This window comes from Ranitomeya variabilis, chromosome 1 (genome assembly GCF_051348905.1).
Source record: "Ranitomeya variabilis isolate aRanVar5 chromosome 1, aRanVar5.hap1, whole genome shotgun sequence".
In the NCBI taxonomy this organism is placed as follows: domain Eukaryota; kingdom Metazoa; phylum Chordata; class Amphibia; order Anura; family Dendrobatidae; genus Ranitomeya; species Ranitomeya variabilis.
The window spans coordinates 934,800,143-934,825,118 of record NC_135232.1 but is presented as its reverse complement, the minus strand read 5'-3'; positions in this window follow the sequence as shown (position 1 = coordinate 934,825,118).

Here is a 24,976-nt window from a genome sequence, read left to right as displayed (position 1 = left end):
GAATTGGCAGAATATGCATTGCAGGAGCTTGCTTGCCCGGCAGCAAGTGTCCTATCAGAAAGAGTATTCAGTGCTGCAGGTTCAATATTAACCGAAAAAAGGACTCGTCTGGCTACCCAAAATGTTGACGATCTAACATTCATTAAAATGAACCACAACTGGATTTCGAAATCTTTTGCCCCACCTTGCCCGGCCGACACCTAGCTTTCCTATGAAAGGCTCTTGCCTGTGAATTACTTTTCTAATGTCTAATTTGCTGCAGCTGATTGTACAGCATACGACATGTTTACACCTCCCTAAATGGCCAAACTCCCCACACGGGGCCGTGGTATCGCGACTTGGCGCAAGCACCCGTGAGACTGCTGTTTGTCTGAAGAGGTGGGTGTGCTCGCTTTTGGTTGACGGCATTGCTACTGGGTCCCTCATAGTACAATGTAGTGTCTCTGGCGGTGGTGGTGCACACCCAACGTCAGACACACCGTTGTAACATGAGGGGCCCTGGGGCGGTCCCGCCGGCCTCTAGAGAGTTCCCCCCTACCCCAGCTCAAAATGTGCTCTACCACATGCAAAATTATGTCGCACAGCTCCACCAATCTTTAGTCTATTCGCTGACATCATTCAATGTCTGGCACTGACAATACAAATTTGTAGACATCTACGATGCAACTTAAAGTAGTCTGTGTCTGTGTCCTATATTGGCACCATTAAATAGTTACTGCCAAATTACTATGTCAGAAACTCAGCAGATGAGCCCACCCCTGTACCTAAGTATGCCACCTTTTTTTTTGTTTTGGTTGTTTTGCGAGACATTAACATCTATTTATATTTTGGGAGTACTGGGACAGACACTCCTTGCACTACTCCTCCACTCACCACCAAGCTGCCCGTGTATCCATGTAACCGCTGTGAAACTGCCATGAGCCTATTGTTTGTTATTTTAGGCCTTTGAAGCCTGTCTGCGGTCCCTCCTTCCACTAGTCCTCCACTGACCAGACCACTGCTGCCCGTGTACCCCTGGAACCAATTATAAAGTGCCTACAGCCAGCCCATTTTTTTATGTTAGGCCTTTGAAGCCTGTCTGCGGTCCCTCCTTCCACTAGTCCTCCACTGGCCAGACCACTGCTGCCCGTGTACCCCTGGAACCAATTATAAAGTGCCTACAGCCAGCCCATTTTTTTATGTTAGGCCTTTGAAGCCTGTCTGCGGTCCCTCCTTCCACTAGTCCTCCACTGACCAGACCACTGCTGCCCGTGTACCCCTGGAACCAATTATAAAGTGCCTACAGCCAGCCCATTTTCTTATGTTAGGCCTTTGAAGCCTGTCTGCGGTCCCTACTTTAAATACTCCTCCACTGACCACCAAGCTGCCTGCCCGTGTATCCATGTAACCACTGTAAAACTGCCATGAGCCTATTGTTTGTTATTTTAGGCCTTTGAAGCCTGTCTGCGGTCCCTCCTTCCACTAGTCCTCCACTGACCAGACCACTGCTGCCCGTGTACCCCTGGAACCAATTATAAAGTGCCTACAGCCAGCCCATTTTTTTATGTTAGGCCTTTGAAGCCTGTCTGCGGTCCCTCCTTCCACTAGTCCTCCACTGACCAGACCACTGCTGCCCGTGTACCCCTGGAACCAATTATAAAGTGCCTACAGCCAGCCCATTTTCTTATGTTAGGCCTTTGAAGCCTGTCTGCGGTCCCTACTTTAAATACTCCTCCACTGACCACCAAGCTGCCTGCCCGTGTATCCATGTAACCGCTGTAAAACTGCCATGAGCCTATTGTTTGTTATTTTAGGCCTTTGAAGCCTGTCTGCGGTCCCTCCTTCCACTAGTCCTCCACTGACCAGACCACTGCTGCCCGTGTACCCCTGGAACCAATTATAAAGTGCCTACAGCCAGCCCATTTTTTTATGTTAGGCCTTTGAAGCCTGTCTGCGGTCCCTCCTTCCACTAGTCCTCCACTGGCCAGACCACTGCTGCCCGTGTACCCCTGGAACCAATTATAAAGTGCCTACAGCCAGCCCATTTTTTTATGTTAGGCCTTTGAAGCCTGTCTGCGGTCCCTCCTTCCACTAGTCCTCCACTGACCAGACCACTGCTGCCCGTGTACCCCTGGAACCAATTATAAAGTGCCTACAGCCAGCCCATTTTCTTATGTTAGGCCTTTGAAGCCTGTCTGCGGTCCCTACTTTAAATACTCCTCCACTGACCACCAAGCTGCCTGCCCGTGTATCCATGTAACCGCTGTAAAACTGCCATGAGCCTATTGTTTGTTATTTTAGGCCTTTGAAGCCTGTCTGCGGTCCCTCCTTCCACTAGTCCTCCACTGACCAGACCACTGCTGCCCGTGTACCCCTGGAACCAATTATAAAGTGCCTACAGCCAGCCCATTTTTTTATGTTAGGCCTTTGAAGCCTGTCTGCGGTCCCTCCTTCCACTAGTCCTCCACTGGCCAGACCACTGCTGCCCGTGTACCCCTGGAACCAATTATAAAGTGCCTACAGCCAGCCCATTTTTTTATGTTAGGCCTTTGAAGCCTGTCTGCGGTCCCTCCTTCCACTAGTCCTCCACTGACCAGACCACTGCTGCCCGTGTACCCCTGGAACCAATTATAAAGTGCCTACAGCCAGCCCATTTTCTTATGTTAGGCCTTTGAAGCCTGTCTGCGGTCCCTACTTTAAATACTCCTCCACTGACCACCAAGCTGCCTGCCCGTGTATCCATGTAACCGCTGTAAAACTGCCATGAGCCTATTGTTTGTTATTTTAGGCCTTTGAAGCCTGTCTGCGGTTCCTCCTTCCACTAGTCCTCCACTGACCAGACCACTGCTGCCCGTGTACCCCTGGAACCAATTATAAAGTGCCTACAGCCAGCCCATTTTTTTATGTTAGGCCTTTGAAGCCTGTCTGCGGTCCCTACTTTAAATACTCCTCCACTGACCACCAAGCTGCCTGCCCGTGTATCCATGTAACCGCTGTAAAACTGCCATGAGCCTATTGTTTGTTATTTTAGGCCTTTGAAGCCTGTCTGCGGTCCCTCCTTCCACTAGTCCTCCACTGGCCAGACCACTGCTGCCCGTGTACCCCTGGAACCAATTATAAAGTGCCTACAGCCAGCCCATTTTTTTATGTTAGGCCTTTGAAGCCTGTCTGCGGTCCCTCCTTCCACTAGTCCTCCACTGACCAGACCACTGCTGCCCGTGTACCCCTGGAACCAATTATAAAGTGCCTACAGCCAGCCCATTTTCTTATGTTAGGCCTTTGAAGCCTGTCTGCGGTCCCTCCTTCCACTAGTCCTCCACTGGCCAGACCACTGCTGCCCGTGTACCCCTGGAACCAATTATAAAGTGCCTACAGCCAGCCCATTTTCTTATGTTAGGCCTTTGAAGCCTGTCTGCGGTCCCTACTTTAAATACTCCTCCACTGACCACCAAGCTGCCTGCCCGTGTATCCATGTAACCGCTGTAAAACTGCCATGAGCCTATTGTTTGTTATGTTAGGCCTTTGATAGCCTGTCTGCGGTCCCTACTTTAAATACTCCTCCACTCACCACCAAGCTGCCTGTCCGTCTATCCATGTAACCGCTGTAAAACTGCAATGAGCCTATTGTTTGTTATTTTAGGCCTTTGATAGCCTGTCTGCGGCCCCTACTTGCAATACTCCTCCACTGACCACAATGCTGCCTGGAGTGCCTGCCTGTGTATCCATGTAACCGATGTAAAACTGCCATGACTGCCTACTGTTTGTTATTTTAGGCCTTTGATAGCCTGTCTGCAGCCCCTACTTGCAATACTCCTCCACTGACCACACCAATGCTGCCCGTGTACCCCTGGAACCTATTTAAAAGTTCATAGAGCCTAGTTATATATTTTATTTACTATTAATAAGGCCATGATGGACTACGCTGTACCACGCTACAAGCTAACCAGTCGACACTTCTTTTGCGAGAAAAGCCATCCCAACCCTCCACCAGCATGTAGAAGACCGCATTGTCCATGCACTCTGGCAATCTGTGAGTACAAAGGTGCACCTGACAACAGACGCATGGACCTGTAGGCATGGCCACGGAAGATTACGTGTCCATTACGGCGCAATGGGTTAATGTGGTGGATGCATGGTCCACAGGGGACAGCCTACTAAGTCTGTCTGCAGTCCCTAATTCAAATTGTCCTCCACTGTCTAAATCGGAGCTTCCACCTTCTGGCTTTCGGCCTATAGTATCAGAAATTAAACTGCATTTGGCCTTCAACTTTGGTTAGGGCCTACTAACGGCTTCTGCCCCTCCCTGGTGTTGCCCTCAACTAAATAAAGCTGAGCTTCAACCTTCTGCTCCAAATTACCATTTTAAAAAATGCAATAGGCTTTTCCGGCCTACTAAAGGTGTCTGTCTGTGTGCCCCTGCCTGGTGTTGCCCTCAACTAAATAAAGCTGAGCTTCAACCTTCTGCTCCAAATTACCATTTTAAAAAATGCAATAGGCTTTTCCGGCCTACTAAAGGTGTCTGTCTGTGTGCCCCTGCCTGGTGTTGCCCTCAACTAAATAAAGCTGAGCTTCAACCTTCTGCTCCAAATTACCATTTTAAAAAATGCAATAGGCTTTTCCGGCCTACTAAAGGTGTCTGTCTGTGTGCCCCTGCCTGGTGTTGTCCTCAACTAAATAAAGCTGAGCTTCAACCTTCTGCTCCAAATTACCATTTTAAAAAATGCAATAGGCTTTTCCGGCCTACTAAAGGTGTCTGTCTGTGTGCCCCTGCCTGGTGTTGCCCTCAACTAAATAAAGCTGAGCTTCAACCTTCTGCTCCAAATTACCATTTTAAAAAATGCAATAGGCTTTTCCGGCCTACTAAAGGTGTCTGTCTGTGTGCCCCTGCCTAGTGTTGTCCTCAACTAAATAAAGCTGAGCTTCAACCTTCTGCTCCAAATTACCATTTCAAAAAATGCAATAGGCTTTTCCGGCCTACTAAAGGTGTCTGTCTGTGTGCCCCTGCCTGGTGTTGTCCTCAACTAAATAAAGCTGAGCTTCAACCTTCTGCTCCAAATTACCATTTTAAAAAATGCAATAGGCTTTTCCGGCCTACTAAAGGTGTCTGTCTGTGTGCCCCTGCCTGGTGTTGTCCTCAACTAAATAAAGCTGAGCTTCAACCTTCCGGCTCTCATTAAGTGGTTTTAAAAAAAAAAAATGGTGGTTAGGGCCTACTAACGGCTTCTGCCCCTCCCTGGTGTTGCCCTCAACTAAATAAAGCTGAGCTTCAACCTTCTGCTCCAAATTACCATTTTAAAAAATGCAATAGGCTTTTCCGGCCTACTAAAGGTGTCTGTCTGTGTGCCCCTGCCTGGTGTTGTCCTCAACTAAATAAAGCTGAGCTTCAACCTTCCGGCTCTCATTAAGTGGTTTTAAAAAAAAAAAATGGTGGTTAGGGCCTACTAACGGCTTCTGCCCCTCCCTGGTGTTGCCCTCAACTAAATAAAGCTGAGCTTCAACCTTCTGCTCCAAATTACCATTTTAAAAAATGCAATAGGCTTTTCCGGCCTACTAAAGGTGTCTGTCTGTGTGCCCCTGCCTGGTGTTGTCCTCAACTAAATAAAGCTGAGCTTCAACCTTCCGGCTCTCATTAAGTGGTTTTAAAAAAAAAAAATGGTGGTTAGGGCCTACTAACGGCTTCTGCCCCTCCCTGGTGTTGCCCTCAACTAAATAAAGCTGAGCTTCAACCTTCTGCTCCAAATTACCATTTTAAAAAATGCAATAGGCTTTTCCGGCCTACTAAAGGTGTCTGTCTGTGTGCCCCTGCCTGGTGTTGCCCTCAACTAAATAAAGCTGAGCTTCAACCTTCTGCTCCAAATTACCATTTTAAAAAATGCAATAGGCTTTTCCGGCCTACTAAAGGTGTCTGCCCCTCCCTGGTGTTGTCCTCAACTGAACAAAGCTGAGCTTCCACATTCTGGCTTTCGCCCTATACTATCAGATATTAAACTGCATTTGGCCTACTAGTGTGGTTAGGCCCTTGAAACAGTGTCTGCTGCTCTTGGGTTTGCTACTCCACTGAACAAAGCAATGCCGCCTGTTTAGTCCTGTTACCAATTTTGAACTGCATGTAGCCTACTTTATTCTTTGGCCCTATATCTGTTTCCTCCTCATCCTGCCCATTGCCCAGCCACTGCTAAATGAGTCTGCTGGTACATTGACCTAGACCACTACATTCCCCTTGTACTCTACACAGCCAGAATCTGACCCTGCTGAAAGTAAGGTTCCCCTTCCCGCATGTTATACCACCTTACACAGGGACAAAGAGGAAGGTGCAGATGAAAGTGCAGGTTCCTTCATCAGGTGGGGGGCATACTCGTTGGCGACGTCACTGGCACAGGGCCCCTCAGAGTACGCAAAAGTGTCGCTGCTGGTGGGAGGCGCCCCCGCCATGCAAACACACCGCCGTACTTTGAGGGGCCCTGTGCCAGTGGCAATGCGAACGAGTGGGCCCCCCCCTGCTTGCTCAGGATCACAGCACTTGCAACTTTTAAATACTTACCTTTCCCTGCAACACCGCCGTGACGTAGTCCGCATTTCCTGGGCCCACGAAAAACTTGAGCCAGCCCTACTCCCCCCACAACTTTCCCCCAATTCCCTATGCCCAACTATTATTATACAGTTAATTAAGATTGGCAAGCTTCAGAAACAAGAATGGATGTTTTTGGCATTAAAATGGGCACTGTAGGTGTTTTCCTGGCCTCCACTCACTGCCGACTATGTTTCCCCATTGACTTGCATTGGGTTTCGTGTTTCGGTCGATCCCCGACTTTTAGCGATAATCGGCCGACTGCACTCGACTCGACTCTGGACAAAATCGGGTTTCCCAAAACCCTACTCGATCTTAAAAAAATGAAAGTCGCTCAACCCTACTTTGCAGAGGTCATTTTCACACCTTCAGGAACCTTAAAGGGCCTTACCAGCTGTTTCCCCATGATTCCGGCCCAAAACATGACTCCTCTATCTCCTTGCTGACGTCGCAGCCTTTTTGGGACATGGTGGCCATCCACCAACCAATCACTACTCCATCCATCGGAAACATCCAGGGCTGCTTGACACTAGTGATGAGCAAGTTTACTCGTTGCTCGGGTTTTCCCTAGCACGCTCGGGTGACCTCTGAGTATTTATGGTTTTTATCTGTGCAGACAGCACTTCTGGGCAGCAACTGGCGGTATTGGAGCCCAGGGATTACAGAAAAAAGGAGTGTAGGCTGAAGCCTAATTAGAGCAAGTTTAATTTCTGAAGTTGTGTGACTTTGGAGGGAGCAGGAGCAATTGCCGCACACACACAGCAGGGGAGCAGCTGGCGTTACTGAACCCCACTAACACTGGAGCTTGTGTTTTTCTCTGTGCATACAGCATTTCTGGGCAGCAACTGGTGGTATTGGAGCCCAGGGACAGTAGGAGGAGCAGACTTGAGTGATTCCCGCACACACAGCAGGGGAGCAGCTGGCGTTACTGAACCCCACTAACACTGGAGCTTGTGTTTTTCTCTGTGCAGTTGGCACATCCGGGTATCAACTGGCAGTATTGGAGCCCAGGGACAGCAGGAGGAGCAGAGTGTAGGCCGAGGCCTACTTGGAGGCAGTTGAAAGGGAACCTTTAACCCCCCCAGGCATTTGTAACTAAAAGAGCCACCTTGTGCAACACTAATGCCGCACAAAGAAAAGTTGGCTCTTTTATTTATGCTCCTTGCAAAGGCAGAACTAAACACTTTAATTTAATAGCTAGAGACCCCAAATTTAACACACAGACACTTATTACATTAGTAAAGAGGAATATGCAAAAAATGAAGGGATATGAGATGGTTTACTGTATGTAAACCATGTCTCATATCCTGTCGGGTTTGTGAAGGAGATAGGAAAAGCCGGCAATTGAATTACTGGCTTTTTTGCTATCTACCGCTGTATTAAACATAAATATATATAAATATATATATATGTGGCTCATATATATATATAGACTGTATATATGTTTTTAAGAATATTTGAGCCGATGGATCCATGATATGTCCATTTTGCAAGCCTGCGCAAAAAAATCGCCGTACGGAAGCCATACGGATGCCATACGGATGACACACGGATAAATTTGTGCATAAAAATCGCATCCTCGCATTGAATATGGAACAGTGTTTTGGGACAATTACTGCGTATTACGGACGTAAAAAACGGACCGTATTTTCATACGCCTAGCGTGACGCCGGCCTTAAAAGGACGATTCTGACCCTATCTCAGCATCAGCTCTCCCTACACTTGTAGTGAGCTGGCCGGCTGTGGCTGTTCCGTTATCATTGACATAGAATCTGTGACAGACACTGCCCCCGTGTGGCCAGAAGTTATACCTATGCCGAATGTGATTACAGAGAAACAAACTGTATTGGCTAAACTCCCCCCTGTTATGTCATGTGAACAGGAAGGGGAGGGAGAAGAGAAAGAGCCCGGGAAACTTTTGGGTGCAGAGAGAAGTCTGTGTGTGCTGGCGTCCTCCTGTAGATGCGATATAAAAGATTGCCTGGATGACCTCTCTCTCTGGGAAGCTGACATCCAGATTGTTCCCAGCTTCCACACTGCGGAGCATTCGGCGGTGACATATTCACAGATTCTGGAGCCCATGAACTGTAAGTGGGTCCTCTGTTGAGAGGCCGAACATTCCACCCTTACCTGCTGAACCCCAAGGACTACAGTCTGGACCTGAGAGACAGAGTTTGTTTAATCCCTGTTGTTTTCTCTTCGGACGGAGCGTCTCCCTGCAGTGACAGACAGGCCTGCGACATGGGAAGATAACCTCCTGGAGCAAAGGAACTGGTAACGTGTGGATAGGGACAGTGAGGGATAGTTTGTTATTACACGTTATTTCTGTGAATAAGCATACTTTGTACTGTCTATTATTGTGTTATGCTGTGTTAAGAAAAATGTATAACAGTAAAGATACGTTTGTAAAGATGGAATCTGAGTGTGGAGGTTTTGCTGGGCCAGATCATGGATATGCATGGGCGGCCTTGCCCTCGGACACTTCACACTCGCTAAGTCTGGAGCAGAATGCAGTGAGCAGGGCAGCACCAGGTCTCTTATAGACCTGATGATGCTGTGCGGCTAGCCAATCACTGTAATACAACAACAAAGATGGCTGCGGCATTACAGTGCATGACAGACAATTTGTGCATTGTCATCGGCGCTCTGAAGAGTGCCAGAATTGCAGGACGGAGATCCGAGCTCCTGCTGAATAATCCCGGAAATACTCGTTGCTCGCCGAGTGCACCGAGCATAGTGATACTCAGGCGAGTACCGAGTAGTCGCGAGCACGTTCTCTAATCACCAGTCACTTTTTATTTCTACCTGCAAAATGTATTTGTTTTCCTGTGTACTTTATCTCATTATTGAAAAGGGTGGAGGTTTGCTCATCTATACAGGAAGAAACCCTGGAGAAAAAGCTGAAAAAAATCAGGGTATGCGAGTTGTTTTCGATTTGACTCATGGATTAAAAGGACACTATGTCACATGTGACAACTTTTTCACATCCTACCAACTGGGCCAGATGTTGCAAAAAAGACAATTTACCATGCTGGATACTATAAGGAAAAACAAGCCAGAACTACCGCACGGTATTCTTAGTAAAAGAGATGTGTATAGTTCTTCTTTTTACTTTACTGGAGATACAACAGTTGTGTCTTACGTTCCCCCCAAATAAATATGTCATTCTACTGAGCAGAGTGCACCATTATAATTCAATAGGTAATCGAAAAACAGAAAGCCAGACATGATATTAGATTATAATACCACAAAAGGGGCAGTTGATACACTAGATCAAGCAATATCATCATACACATGGAAACGCAAAACTAATCGTTGGCCAATGATAATATTTTACAACATTCTAGATGTTTCGGCATACAACGCATTTGTTTCATGGAGAGAAATCGACCCCAATTGGAATGGAAATAAGCTGCATAAAAGAAGATTGTTTATTGAAGAATTATGAAAATCCCTAGTTAGGCCATATATCAAAGCCAGAAAAGTAAACTCCAGAAGTGAAAGAGCAGCAGCCACTGAGTAGAGTGTCCAGCAGCATGCTCAAGAAAGAGACTCCATGACCTCCATCAGCACAGCTAAAAGCCAAAAATGAAGAGATGTAGCTTCTGTCCATCTTCTTGTAACAATAAAACAAATCTGACATGTGCTAGGTGTGCAAAATATCTATGTAAATGCCGTGTTTTATTATTGTGTTCAATGTAAAAATGCATGAACCTGTTCATCCTTTTCAGAGATAAAAAAGAAAAACTGAAGTTTTCATTATTTTTCATTAGTTGTTTTATAAAATATGTTAACACAAAGTTATATTTAGTTAGATTTCATGTTATACTAATAGAAATCTAAAGCTTATTTGTTATTTGTGTGCAGAATGCTATAAAGCGAACATAATTGCAAACAGCCCATGTAACCTTTTTCTGAAAAAAAAGAAATAAAAATTAAGTTTTAATTTTGTTTATGATCAACCATGTTCACATACAGTTTAGCAATGAAATAGATATTAAAATAAAACACTTACAGTAGCTAAAATCAACATTTTAATAGTTTGGGTCATATTGACCTGAAGCAGTACAAGTGTATTGTAAATGTGATCAGAACTGCAGGGTTAAACTGATAAGACTTGATTTGGAAAGGCAAACATCTGTCTGTATAAGACCTCATAGCTCACAGTGCATGTCAGACCAAATGAGAATCATGAGGTCAAAGGCACTGGCCAAAAAGCTCAGAGACAGAATTGTGGCAAGGCAGAGATCTGGCCAAGGTTACAACAGAGTTTCCGCAACACTCAACGTGCCTAAGAGCACAGTGGCCTCCATAATTCTTAACTGGAAGAAGTTTAGGACCACCAGAAGTCTGGTTAGACATGGCCATCAAGCCAAACTGAGCAATTGTGGGAGAAAAGCCTTGGTGAGAGAGGTAAAGAAGAACCCCAAGATCACTGTGGCTGAGCTCCAGAGATGCAGTAGGGAGATGGGAGAAAGTTCTACAAAGTCAACTATCACTGCAGCTCTCCACCAGTCGGGCCTTTATGGCAGAGTGGCCCAACGGAAGCCTCCACTCAGTGCAAGACATATGAAAGTCTTCATAGAGTTTGTTAAAAAAAAACACATGAAGGACTCCCAGACTATGAGAAATACTGTAAGATTCTCTGGTCTGATGAGACAAAGATGGATCTTTTTGGTGATAATTCTATGTGGTATGTGTGGAGAAAACTAAGCACTGCTCATCACCTGCCCAATACAATCCCAATAGGGAAACATGGATAGCAGCATTATGCTGTGGGGGTGTTTTTCAGCTGCAGGGACAGGACAACTGGTTGTCATTGAAGGAAACATGAATGCTGCCAAGTGCAGATACATCCTGGATGAAAACCTTCTCCAGAGTGCTCTGGACTTCAGACTTCCACGAACGATCACCTTCCAACAAGACAATGACCGTAAGCAAGCACACAGGTAAAATATCAAAGGAGTTGCTTCAGAACAACTCTGACCATTCTTGACTGGCCCAGCCAGAGGCCTGACCTAAATCCAATTGAGCATCTCTGCAGAGACCTGAAAATAACTGTCCACGAACGTTCACCACCCAACCTGATGGAACTGCAGAGGATCTACAAGGAAGAATGGCAGAGGATCCCTAAATCCAGGTGTGGAAAACTTGTTGCATGGTTGGACTAGCTTAAAAGGGTACTTCTACTCAATACTGAGCACAGGGTCTGAATACTTATGACCATGTGAAATTTCAGTTCATAGTACAATTTCAGTGTACAGTAATTAACTGAGTAATCTAACCCAGAAATAGTTTTCCATACTTTTTGCATGTTTTACATACCACTGTAATGCAACAATAACCATGTTAGTCTGCATGGATAAATCACTGAATCCATAACAATATTTTGAATGAAAATATTTTGAAAGTGTAGTTGATGCACTTAAATAGTTATAAAGGCTTTGGAGAAAGCGCAAAGCCAGACATAAATTATGATTATTGTCATCCATAAACCCCTGAAAGGCAACAACTGGCAGGCCTCTTTAAAATATTAAATATTACATACACATTATGTGCTGCTGTTGTCTGGTGGTGTGGAAAAGTGTGGTCAAATCCAGGCTTTGTTAATTTTTATGAGAATGAGCATGTCTGAATTCTCTGTTGACAGGCAAAAGTACCTGTCTGTTATGACTCTCCCTCCTTGGCAGCACTAAAAATCCGATCAGACAAGACGGTAGCAACATGGTAGCACAACACTTCCAAGGCATAGAGGAACAGTTGCAGCGAAATTAGGGATTACGCTGGTTTGGTTGGCCAGATATTGCTTGACCATCTTAAAAATCTGTTCCCTTCACATCAAAAATACCAAATCATCAGATCCTGAGTTCTGGGCTGGTGTTACGAAAATGACCCATGCCTTTGACAGTGAACCCCTGCCTTTGCTGAGTGTCTCCTGACCTCGCCTCCTTGGTTGGGCTAGGAAACTTGGCCACCTACCGTTAGCGTTGTCTGATAGGAATTTTTTCAACATATTTTCCACAATGGCGTTCTGGTAGAACATCATTTTAGAAGACTTCTCTACCTAAAGTAGATACATGCAAAATTCTTCTTCTAGTGTGGACCTAGCAGTGGGGACGAGTACTCTTTTATTGCCAAGATGAATGAAACCCGAGGGTCACGGGAAAGGCAGCAGTCCATTCAGCCAGGCATATGTTGCATCCAAAGATTCATGTTTTATTGTGAGCAGTGACTGTTTAAGTAGGCACAGAAATGGGGTAGTTGTGATTACTATGGCATCATCGCCACTCACCATCTTTGTGGAGTCCTCAAAGTCTTGGAGAACAAAACAAATACCAGACATCAATGCCCACTAAAAAAAAATTTTGGAAAATCCAGCAACAGCAAAAGTAATAAAAGCTCACATTTATTGGTAGATTAAAACATGAAAAAGAAAAATTTAAAAAATATGATAGTAAAATGGTTAACGCATTTAGAGCTACACTAGCTCTTAATCGTGACATGATTAAGTCATGATTAAGTGCTAGTGTAGCTCGAAATGCACCGACTGTTAAACTATCATGGTTTTAAAATTTTTCTTTTTCATATTTTAATATACCAATAAATGTGATGTTTTATTACTTTTGCGGTTGCTGGATTTTCCATTGTTTTTCCCTGTTTACTTACTCAGGAAACCAGCCTGAAGTCTTAGTGCACCACACCCTTATTCCAGGAATCTTTCAACCCAGGGAGCTGATAATTGCTCCATTGTGTTTTTTTATCCATGCCCACTCTTCAGTTGTTATGTGTGGAGGCTGACCGGAATACCGACGAATGTGTTGAAGCTGGTACCCAACCATTGTCCTCTTCTGCTCGCAAAGCTTGCCAGCATCTGTAGTGTGAAGTTTCAGCACATGGTAACATCGCACACCAGTCAGTGAATGGGCAGTTGCATGCGCTGCTGCAGCACTGCCAGAGTGGTGGCAACTGTAGCCAACTTGCAGAAATGGGTGCAGACACAGCATATTTTGACCAGAAGTTCTGGCATATCTGGGTATATTTACAGAAACCACTGAACTATCAAGTTGAGCATATGTGCCAAGCATGGTACCTCTGTGAGCTTGCCAAGCTTCACAGCAATCAACAGCTTACACACTTTATCACACACATTCATACCTGGTTGGAGGTTCAGTGGCAAAACCACAGATCTGTCTGGTCTGCTAATTCTTTAGATACATGTGTCACAGTGTGCAGTTTGTCTTCTAGACAAATTAGCATTAACAGAGCCTGTTGTCACTTCACTGTGGCAAATATTGATGTGCTCTGATGTGCTGATGTGGGCGATGTGCTCTGAGATACCACATCAGAGATGGAGGCTGAGGAGGAGCAGGAGGGTTTTCAGGAACTGCTTAAGAAGTGGAAGAAACTCTGATAAAAGTAGGGCAAGCAATTCTTGATGACTGGAGAACATGGGCCATGCCAGGGTATGACTCAGCCCGAGGCTCCACAATTTTCACCCAGTGTGCTATCAGGGAAATGTAGCATCCCTGCCCTGAAGCGCTTGTCCACATATCGGTCGTTAAGTGGATAATGCCTGTGTGTTGGTAAGGGCACGGGTGATGTTCTTAGATACATGCTGGTACAAGGCGTGCCTGCCACATCATGAGAAAAAGAGGCAGGCAGCTGAGGACCGAGCACAGAGGAAGTACTGCTACCATAAGTCGGTGGTAATCCTTCATGTCTACCAGCCTCAATGGCAATATTTCCTTGGCAAGCAGCCTGGAAATGTACCCAATTAGCATTTGGACCTGTTGGTGGGTGACTGGGAGTTTTCTTTTTCGTTCCACGGCTAGGGGTAGGGTAAGCTGAATGCTGGGCTGGGACAAGAATTTAGAAGTGCCTGATGATGGTAAGTCAGAATGTGCAAGGATAGGTGCAAGGCAGAAAGCATCTGTGTCAGTGTTTTGGACAATAGGTTTGGGAAGCACCTAGCACAGGGGACGAAGCAGTGGTCACCCAATGGCACCAATCATGGACCCAGGCATTTGTCCCACCGAGTCAGGTGCTTAGTTGACATGTGCCTGATTATACTGGTTCTTAGGTTCTTAGTGGTCAGCCCCCTGCTGATATTCGGATGGAACAAGTTGTAAATGGTCATTTTGTTTGTCTCAGATTTCCTTTTAAAAAAGTTCCAGACTGGGTAACACCTAACTCTTTGATGGAGAAATTCAGGATAATCTGTGTTCTGAGGAGCAATTGCCTGCCTTCTCCCTCTGGTCACTTCACTGCCTCTTCCTGTTTTTTTTTTGGTGCTGCCGATCTCTCCCACTCAGTGCTGCTGACTTCTCTCTGAATGCCAGCTTCTCAGGTTGGGTTGGTGACTCCATCATCCATCAGCTCATCCTCCACCACGGCACCCTGGTCCTCCTGACTTTGTGACATAAAAAAAAGACTTAGCAGCAACTGTGTCTCATCATCATCTTCCTCTTCCTTAACCCAAATTTGCTGTTCCCCACCGTCAGGTTCTTGTTACCATGGCTGCTCTAAATTTTACGCATCACTAAACAGTATTTCATCCTATCACTTTTGAAGCAAGTTGAGAAGCCAAAATCAAGAAATGTTGTAGTAAACTGCTCCTTCGAGTGTCCTAGTGTGGGATCACTAATCTCCTGGAGTCAACATGATGGGAGGATGATAATCAGGATGAAGATTAAGTGATCCAGACTTTAACCCCTTCCCGACCCATGACGCCACGTAGGCGTCATGAAAACCCGTGCCAATCCGACCCATGACGCCTATGTGGCGTCATGGAATGATCGCGTCCCTGCAGATCGGGTGAAGGGGTTAACTCCTATTTTACCCGATCTGCAGGGAGAGGGGGAGTGGTACTTCAGCCCAGGGGGGGTGGCTTCACCCCCCCGTGGCTACGATCGCTCTGATTGGCTGTTGAAAGTGAAACTGCCAATCAGAGCGATTTGTAATATTTCACCTAAAAAACTGGTGAAATATTACAATCCAGCCATGGCCGATGCTGCAATATCATCGGCCATGGCTGGAAATACTAAAGTGACCCCCCCACACCCACCGATCGCCCCCCCAGTCCTCCGTTATGGGGTCCGGTCCCCTCCGTCCGCCTGCCGGCTCCCCCATCCTCCTGTCCGCTCCCTCCTTGCTCATATCCACCCCCCCGTGCTCCGATCCCCCCCCCTGTGCTCCGATCCACCCCCCCACCACCCCTTCATACTTACCGATCCTCCCGGTGTCCGTACGTCTGCTCGCTGGGCGCCGCCATCTTCCAAAATGGCGGGCGCATGCTCAGTGCGCCCGCCGAATCTGCCAGTCGGCAGATTCCTTACAAGTGCATTTTGATCGCTGTGGTAGGTTCTACCACAGCGATCAAAATAAAAAAAATAATAAATAAACCCCCCCCTTTATCACCCCCATAGGGACAATAATAAAATAAAGAAATTTTTTTTTTCCCACTAGGGTTAGGGTTAGAACTAGGGTTAGAACTAGGGGTAGGGTTAGGGGTAGGGTTAGGGTTACGGGTAGGGTTAGGGGTAGGGTTATGGCATGTGCACACAGAGCGGATCGGCCGCGGATCCGCAGTGGATCGGCCGCGGATCCGCAGCGGATCGGCCGCGGATCCGCAACGGATCGACAGCGGATCCGCAGCGGATGGGCCGCGGATCGGCAGCGGATCGGCAGCGGATCGGCAGCGGATCGGCCGCGGATCCGCAGCGGATCGGCAGCGGATTGGCAGCGGATCCGCAGCGGATCGGCCGCGGATCCGCAGCGGATCCGCAGCGGATTGGCAGCGGATTGGCCGCGCATCCGCAGCGGATTGGCCGCGGATCCGCAGCGGATCCGCAGCGGATTGGCAGCGGATTGGCCGCGGATCCGCAGCGGATTGGCCGCGGATCCGCAGCGGATCGGCAGCGGATTGGCCGCGGATCCGCAGCGGATTGGCCGCGGATCCGCAGCGGATTGGCCGCTGCGCATTCGAAGCAGTTTTCCATCAGGTTTACAGTACCATGTACACCTAAGGAAAACCAAATCCGCTGTGCCCATGGTGCGGAAAATTCCGTGCAGAAACGCTGCGTTGTATTTTCCGCAGCATGTCAATTCTTTGTGCGGATTCCGCAGCGTTTTACACCTGTTCCTCAATAGGAATCCGCAGGTGAAATCCGCACAAAAAAACACTGGAAATCTGCTGTAAATCCGCAGGTAAAACACAGTGCCTTTTACCAGCAGATTTTTCAAAAATCGTGCGGAAAAATCTCACACGAATCCGCAACGTGGGCACATAGCCTTAGGGTTAGGGTTGGAATTAGAGTTAGGGTTGGAATTAGGGCTAGGGTTTGAAATAGGGTTAAGATTAGGCTTGTGGTTAGGGTTACGGATAGGGTTAGGGGTGTGTTGGGGTTACAGTTGTGGTTAGGGTTGGGATTAGGGTTACGGTTGGGATTAGGGTTAGGATTAGGGTTGGAATTAGGGTTACGGGTGTGTTGCGGTTAGGGTTGTGGTTAGGGGTGTGTTGGGGTTAGGGTTGTGATTAGGGTTATGGCTACAGTTGGGATTAGGATTAGGGGTGTGTTGGGGTTAGTGTTGAAGTTAGAATTGAGGGGTTTCCACTGTTTAGGCACATCAGGGGTCTCCAAACGCAACATGGCGCCACCATTGATTCCAGCCAATCTTGCGTTCAAAAAGTCAAATGGTGCTCCCGCCCTTCCAATCCCCGACGTGCGCCCAAACAGTGGTTTACCCCCACATTTGGGGTACCAGCGTACTCAGGACAAACTGGGCAACAACTGTTGGGGTCCAATTTCTCCTGTTACCCTTGCAAAAATAAAAAAATACTTGCTAAAACATAATTTTTGAGGAAAGAACAATTATTTTTTATTTTCACGGCTCTGCGTTATAAACTTCTGTGAAGCACTTGGGGGTTGAAAGTGCTCACCACACATCTAGATAAGTTCCTTCGGGGGTCTAGTTTCCAAAATGGGGTCACTTGTGGGGTGTTTCTACTGTTTAGGCACATCAGGGGCTCTGCAAATGCAATGTGACGCCCGCAGACCATTCCATCAAAGTCTGCATTTCAAATGTCACTACTTCCCTTCCGAGCCCTGACGTGCGCCCAAACAGTGGTTTACCCCCACATATGGGGTATCAGCGTACTCACAATAAACTGGGCAACAAATATTAGGGTCCAAATTCTCCTGTTACCCTTGTGAAAATAAAAAATTGCTTGCTAAAACATCTTTTTTGAGGAAAGAAAAATGATTTTTTATTTTCACGGCTCTGCGTTGTAAACTTCTGTGAAGCACTTGGGGGTTGAACGTGCTCACCACACATCTAGATAAGTTCCTTTGGGGGTCTAGTTTCCAAAATGGGGTCACTTGTGGGGGGTTTCTACTGTTTAGGCACATCAGGGGCTCTGCAAATGCAATGTGACGCCCGCAGACCATTCCATCAAAGTCTGCATTTCAAATGTCACTACTTCCCTTCCGAGCCCTGACGTGCGCCCAAACAGTGGTTTACCCCCACATATGGGGTATCAGCGTACTCAAAACAAACTGGGCAACAAATATTGGGGTCCAAATTCTCCTGTTACCCTTGTGAAAATAAAAAATTGCTTGCTAAAACATCTTTTTTGAGGAAAGAAAAATGATTTTTTATTTTCACGGCTCTGCGTTGTAAACTTCTGTGAAGCACTTGGGGGTTGAACGTGCTCACCACACATCTAGATAAGTTCCTTTGGGGGTCTAGTTTCCAAAATGGGGTCACTTGTGGGGGGTTTCTACTGTTTAGGCACATCAGGGGCTCTGCAAATGCAATGTGACGCCCGCAGACCATTCCATCAAAGTCTGCATTTCAAATGTCACTACTTCCCTTCCGAGCCCTGACGTGCGCCCAAACAGTGGTTTACCCCCACATATGGGGTATCAGCGTACTCACAACAAACTGGGCAACAAATATTGGGGTCCAAATTCTCCTGTTACCCTTGTGAAAATAAAAAATTGCTTGCTAAAACATCTTTTTTGAGGAAAGAAAAATGATTTTTTATTTTCACGGCTCTGCGTTGTAAACTTCTGTGAAGCACTTGGGGGTTGAACGTGCTCACCACACATCTAGATAAGTTCCTTGGGGGGTCTAGTTTCCAAAATGGGGTCACTTGTGGGGGTTTCTACTGTTTAGGCATATCAGGGGCTCTGCAAACGTAACATGATGCCCGCAGACCATTCCATCAAAGTCTGCATTCCAAAACATCACTACTTCCCTTCCGAGCCCCGGCATGTGCCCAAACAGTGGTTTACCCCCACATATGGGGTATCAGCGTACTCAGGAGAAACTGGACAACAACTTTTGCAGTCCAATTTCTCCTGTTACTCTTGCAAAAATAAAAAATTCTGGGCTAAAAAAATATTTTTGAGGAAAGGAAACACATTTATTATTTTCACTGCTCTGCGTTATAAACTTCTGTGAAGCACTTGGGGGTTCAAAGTGCTCACCACACATCTAGATAAGTTCCCTTGGGGGTCTAGTTTCCAAAATGGAGTCACTTGTGGGGAGTTCCTACTGTTTAGGCACATCAGGGGCTCTGCAAACGCAACCTGATGCCCGCAGAGCATTCCATCAAAGTCTGCATTTCAAAACGTCACTACTTCCCTTCCGAACCCCGACGTGTGCCAAAACAGTGGTTTACCCCCACATATGGGGTATCAGCGTACTCAGGAGAAACTGGACAACAACTTTTGGGGTCCAATTTCTCCTGTTACTCTTGCAAAAATAAAAAAATTCTGGGCTAAAAAAATATTTTTGAGGAAAGGAAACACATTTTTTATTTTCACGGCTCTGCGTTATAAACTTCAGTGAAGCACTTGGGGGTTCAAAGTGCTCACCACACATCTAGATTAGTTCCTTGGGAGGTCTAGTTTTCAAAATGGGGTCACTTGTGCGGGAGCTCCAATGTTTAGGCACACAGGGGCTCTCCAAACGCGACATGGTGTCCGCTAATGATTGGAGCTAATTTTCCATTCAAAAAGCCAAATGGTGTGCCTTCCCTTCCGAGCCCTGCCGTGCGCCCAAACAGTGGTTTACCCCCACATATGGGGTATCATCGTACTCAGGACAAACTGGACAACAACATTTGGGGTCCAATTTCTCCTATTACCCTTGGGAAAATAAAAAATTCTGGGCTAAAAATCATTTTTGAGGAAAGAAAAATTATTTTTTTATTTTCACGGCTCTGCGTTATAAACTTCTGTGAAGCACCTGGGGGTTATAAGTGCTCACTATGCATCTAGATAAGTTCCTTGGGGGGTCTAGTTTCCAAAATGGGGTCACGTGTAGGGGAGCTCCAATGTTTAGGCACACAGGGGCTCTCCAAACGCGACATGGTGTCCGCTAACGATTGGAGCTAATTTTCCATTCAAATAGTCAAATGGCACGCCTCCCCTTCCGAGCCTTGCCGTGCACCCAAACAGTGGTTTACCCCCACATATGAGGTATCGGCATACTCAGGAGAAATTGCCCAACAAATTTTAGGATCCATTTTATCCTGTTGCCCATGTGAAAATGAAAGAATTGAGGCTAAAAGAAATTTTGTGTGAAAAAAAAGTACTTTTTCATTTTTGCGGATCAATTTGTGAAGCACCTGGGGGTTTAAAGTGCTCACTATGCCTCTAGATGAGTTCCTTGGGGGGTCTAGTTTCCAAAATGGGGTCACTTGTGGAGGAGCTCCAATGTTTAGGCACACAGGGGCTTTCCAAACGCGACATGGTGTCCGCTAACGATGGAGATAATTTTTCATTCAAAAAGTCAAATGGCGCTCCTTCCCTTCCGAGCCTTACCATGTGCCCAAACAGTGGTTTACCCCCACATGTGAGGTATTGGTGTACTCAGGAGAAATTGCCCAACAAAATTTAAGATCCATTTTATCCTGTTGCCCATGTGAAAATGAAAAAATTGAGGCTAAAATAATTTTTTTGTGAAAAAAAAGTACTTTTTCATTATTACGGATCAATTTGTGAAGCACCTGGGGGTTTAAAGTGCTCACTATGCTTCTAGATAAGTTCCTTGGGGGGTCTAGTTTCCAAAATGGGGTCACTTGTGGGGGAGCTCCAATGTTTAGGCACACGGGGGCTCTCCAAACGTGACATGGTGTCCGCTAAAGATTGGAGCCAATTTTTCATTCAAAAAGTCAAATGGCGCTCCTTCCCTTCCGAGCCCTGCCGTGCGCCCAAACAGTGGTTTACCCCCACATATGAGGTATCAGCGTACTCAGGACAAATTGGACAACAACGTCCGTGGTCTAGTTTCTCCTTTTACCACTGGCAAATTAAAAAAAATTGTTGCTAAAAGATCATTTTTGTGACTAAAAAGTTAAATGTTCATTTTTTACTTCCATGTTGCTTCTGCTGCTGTGAAACACCTGAAGGGTTAATAAACTTCTTGAATGTGGTTTTGAGCACCTTGAGGGGTGCAGTTTTTAGAATGGTGTCACTTTTGGGTATTTTCAGCCATATAGAACCCTCAAAATGACTTCAAATGTGAGGTGGTCCCTAAAAAAAATGGTTTTGTAAATTTTGTTGTAAAAATGAGAAATCACTGGTCAAATTTTAACCCTTATAACTTCCTAGCAAAAAAAAAAATTGTTTCCAAAATTGTGCTGATGTAAAGTAGACATGTGGGAAACGTTATTTATTAACTATTTTGTGTCACATAACTCTCTGGTTTAACAGAATAAAAATTCAAAATGTGAAAATTGCGAAATTTTCAAATTTTTTGCCAAATTTCCGTTTTTTTCACAAATAAACTCAGAAATTATCGACCTAAGTTTACCACTAACATGAAGCCCAATATGTCACGAAAAAACAATCTCAGAATCGCTAGGATCCGTTGAAGCGTTCCTGAGTTATTACCTCATAAAGGGACACTGGTCAGAATTTCAAAAAACGGCAAGGTCATTAAGGCCAAAATAGGCTGGGTCATGAAGGGGTTAAGCTGGTGAGACTGGACCATGTGGAAGACTGTGTGGTGCTGCCAATCCTGCTGAAAGCATTATCTACTATCGACCTGACCACTTGTTTGCACTGCTCTGGCTTCAGAAGAGGCGTACTGTACCTCCCTGCAAAGTGGGACAGGAGCCTATGTGTCGTGGATGGGCATGTTTCTTGTCCTCCAACAGCTGCTGTCGCACATGCATCTCCCCAGCATCTGCATGCACCATCATCTGCAATTTTGCTTCTCCATAATGCACACCTTACTTATTTTGTAATTGCTAGGTCTCTTGACACCAAATTTATTTTTATTAAAGAAAAAAATTAGTTACCTGCAGCAATCAAAGTGTTTTTTGGGAGTTTGCTCCACGACAATGTAACAGAAAAGCACAAAAGTGTATGGATGACTATAAAATTCAATCAAGAAATTTTTTTATATTCTTTTTCTCAGTTTTAGAGATCACAGAAATGTTCACAGACCACATAACACTGTCTATCTGAGAAATGGAGTCCTGCAAAATTTTTAAAAGTTTTTGTTCACTAAGATCGCATAATTATTTGGGTGTGTTTTATAACACAAAAAGGACCTCAAAGCACATAATACTTGATAGATCAAAATACATTAATTTTTTCCAGCACCTACAAAGCAAAACTGCAGCTATATATTTTCCTAATGGACTGCATAGGCCTGTCTGTGGACTAGATTCTGTCACTCTTTCTGCTCCCACAACTTTCTCTCCTTCCCTAGGCAAAGAGCAAATTGTATTTGCTGCAAACGTTTAGCCATTAGAAGGGCTGTTAGTATGATGGCTCAGCTTGAGCAGTATCAACAGTATCAACAGTACCAGTATCAACACTACAGGCCTCTTATTCATTATACTGTGCACACATACCTTGATAAGCACTCTCTCCCTCCAATATAAAGTGTCACAGAGCTGTGAAATGGCATCATTGTTCTGACTCAGGTGGCGCCTGTCCTTTTATAACCCCTGATGATGTCACACGGCCAGTCAAACACATTAATGCCACAACCAAGATGGCTACAGCATTACAATGACTTACTGGCAGTGACTGCATGCTTACTTGCTGCGTACCAGGTGCCAAAGATGTGGGATGGGGATTTGAGTTTTGCATGGAGAACTGCCCATTACTCAATAAGTAATGAGCATATCTGAACACCGTGAGTGTGTGCGAGTGCACATCTGAACATACTCGAGTGATAACCGAGTCTCACCAACTTACTGATACTGCCGCTCCGGTTGCGATCCGGAGGATAAATGTTCTGCATTTATTTTTTGAGTTTGAAAATAAAGACAATTACATTGAACTTTCTTAGGTCACTGCCACATTGCCGTATCATTATGAAAGCCTCTGCCTTACATATGGTGCAGAATGCGGCAGTGTGAGCTAAATAATACCCCAAAGCAAGCTGCATGTCTTTAATCAAGCCTGCAGCGCTACAACTCAGGCCCATTGACCAGATGGAGGATATACTGAAACAGTTTGTCCTTGCTAATGTGCAACATCAGCAAACTAATAGCCTGATTCTGCAGCAGATTGCGGCCCTGCGAGAAGCGCCCCAGTCTATCTCATGGCCTGGGACAAAGTCAAAGCAGCGCTGAGGAAAATGAGTCTGTAGAATGACCTGGAAGTGTTCCTCACCATCTTCAAAAGACCTGTGTGATGGGAGATCTTACCAGCTGACCAGTGGGCTGAAGTGGTAGCCTTGTTCCAGGTAGGAGATGCCCTTGAGGCGTGCATTGACCTCAGCTGCAAGGACTATTGACACTTTAAAGGTGAGATCTTTGCCTGATTGAGTATTATATGGACACCGAGGACTTCATGCAGGACTCTGCCCTAATGTGGCTATCACACAGGCCCCTGAAAGTCAAGGCGCTGAGAAAGGGACATTACCGTCTGCTAGGGTCAGTCAGAACCAAGTTCATACTAAGGTGGTACTGCAGAATGAGTGTGGCAGCAGACAAGTTTCCCCTAAAATGGTCTCATGGACTAGCGATGCCACCTGTTATGATCCCTAGTGGCTGAGGATCACAAATAGATCAGCAAGTGATTAAACTAAGGACGAGCTCTAGGGAGATGGTAACTGGACTGATCACAAATCTGAACCTATCCAAAACAACTAGAGGTAGCCGGTGAACGTGCCTAAAAAATTCCTAGACGTCTCGAGCCAGCCTAAGGAACTAGCTACCCCTAAAGAGAAAGAAAGACCTCGCTTGCCTCCAGAGAAATAATCCCCAAAGATATAGAAGCCCCCAACAAATATTAACGGTGAAGTAAGAAGAAGGCACATACATAGGGATGAAATCAGATTCAGCAAAAGAGGCCCACTAGTACTAGAAAGCAGAAAATAGAGCAGGGGTCTATGCGATCAATAAAAAACCCTTACAAAATATCCATCCTGAGATTTCAAGAACCCACACACCAACTAACGGTGTGTGGGGAGAAACTCAGCCCACTAGAGCAACCAGCAAGCGAGGAAATTACATTTTAGCAAGCTGGAACAGAAAACATGATAAACACTGCTGATCAAAAAATGAGCAAACAAAACTTAGCTTATCCTGGATGGACTGGGAGCAAGGTAGTCAGAAGGAATCTGAGTAGCACTGATTACATTGACAGCCGGCAACAAGTGGAAGTAAAACAGAGCTATATAGGAACCTCCCAGAGGATAACGAACCAGCTGATAGCCAGAGACCAGCAGGATAACAGGCAAAGCCCCCAGGGGGAGCCCAAAGCAAAAGTCACACCATACCACCAGTGACCACAAGAGGGAGAATGAACACAGAGTTCACAACAGCCACCACTATCAGGTGCTGGAGATGCCAAGTGCCTGGACATGGGGCTGTCAAATGCCCCCTGACTGCTTAGCCTATGGACTGCAAATTTACTCTCTTGGTATCAGTGTATGCCTAGGCCATCTACACTGCTGAAGCTGTCACCCCAGTGGGAGTATCCCATCAGTGTCAGGTGTGCATCAACAGGAGCCTAGGGACACTCACCCATGGGTCATTGATTTCTGGGTTAGAACCTACTGGGGGAAACATAAGTCCCATTTGTATTCATGGCAAGCTCAACAAGTATCTGATGGTGGAGGTTACCTTTTCCAATCAATATGGGGAGGTTAAACATGTGGTGGAAATGGGGAAGACCATTCCTTATGAGACGGTTTTGAGAAGAGACTTACCCCTGCTCTGGTCCCTGTGGGAGAGTAAAATGTTTCCGAAGATCCCAAGACAGATATACCTGCCGCAGGGGTCAACCTCATAGGGACAGCATGTGAACCTGAAAGGTTTCCCCTAGAGGTGTTGGTAGGAGAAGTCAAGGAGACCTTGTCAATCCCAGAGCTGAAAGTCTCTGTGGAATGTTTGAGACAGCTCAACTCCAGGATCCCACCCTTACCCAAGCCCTGGAAAGGTTGATAGAGGTA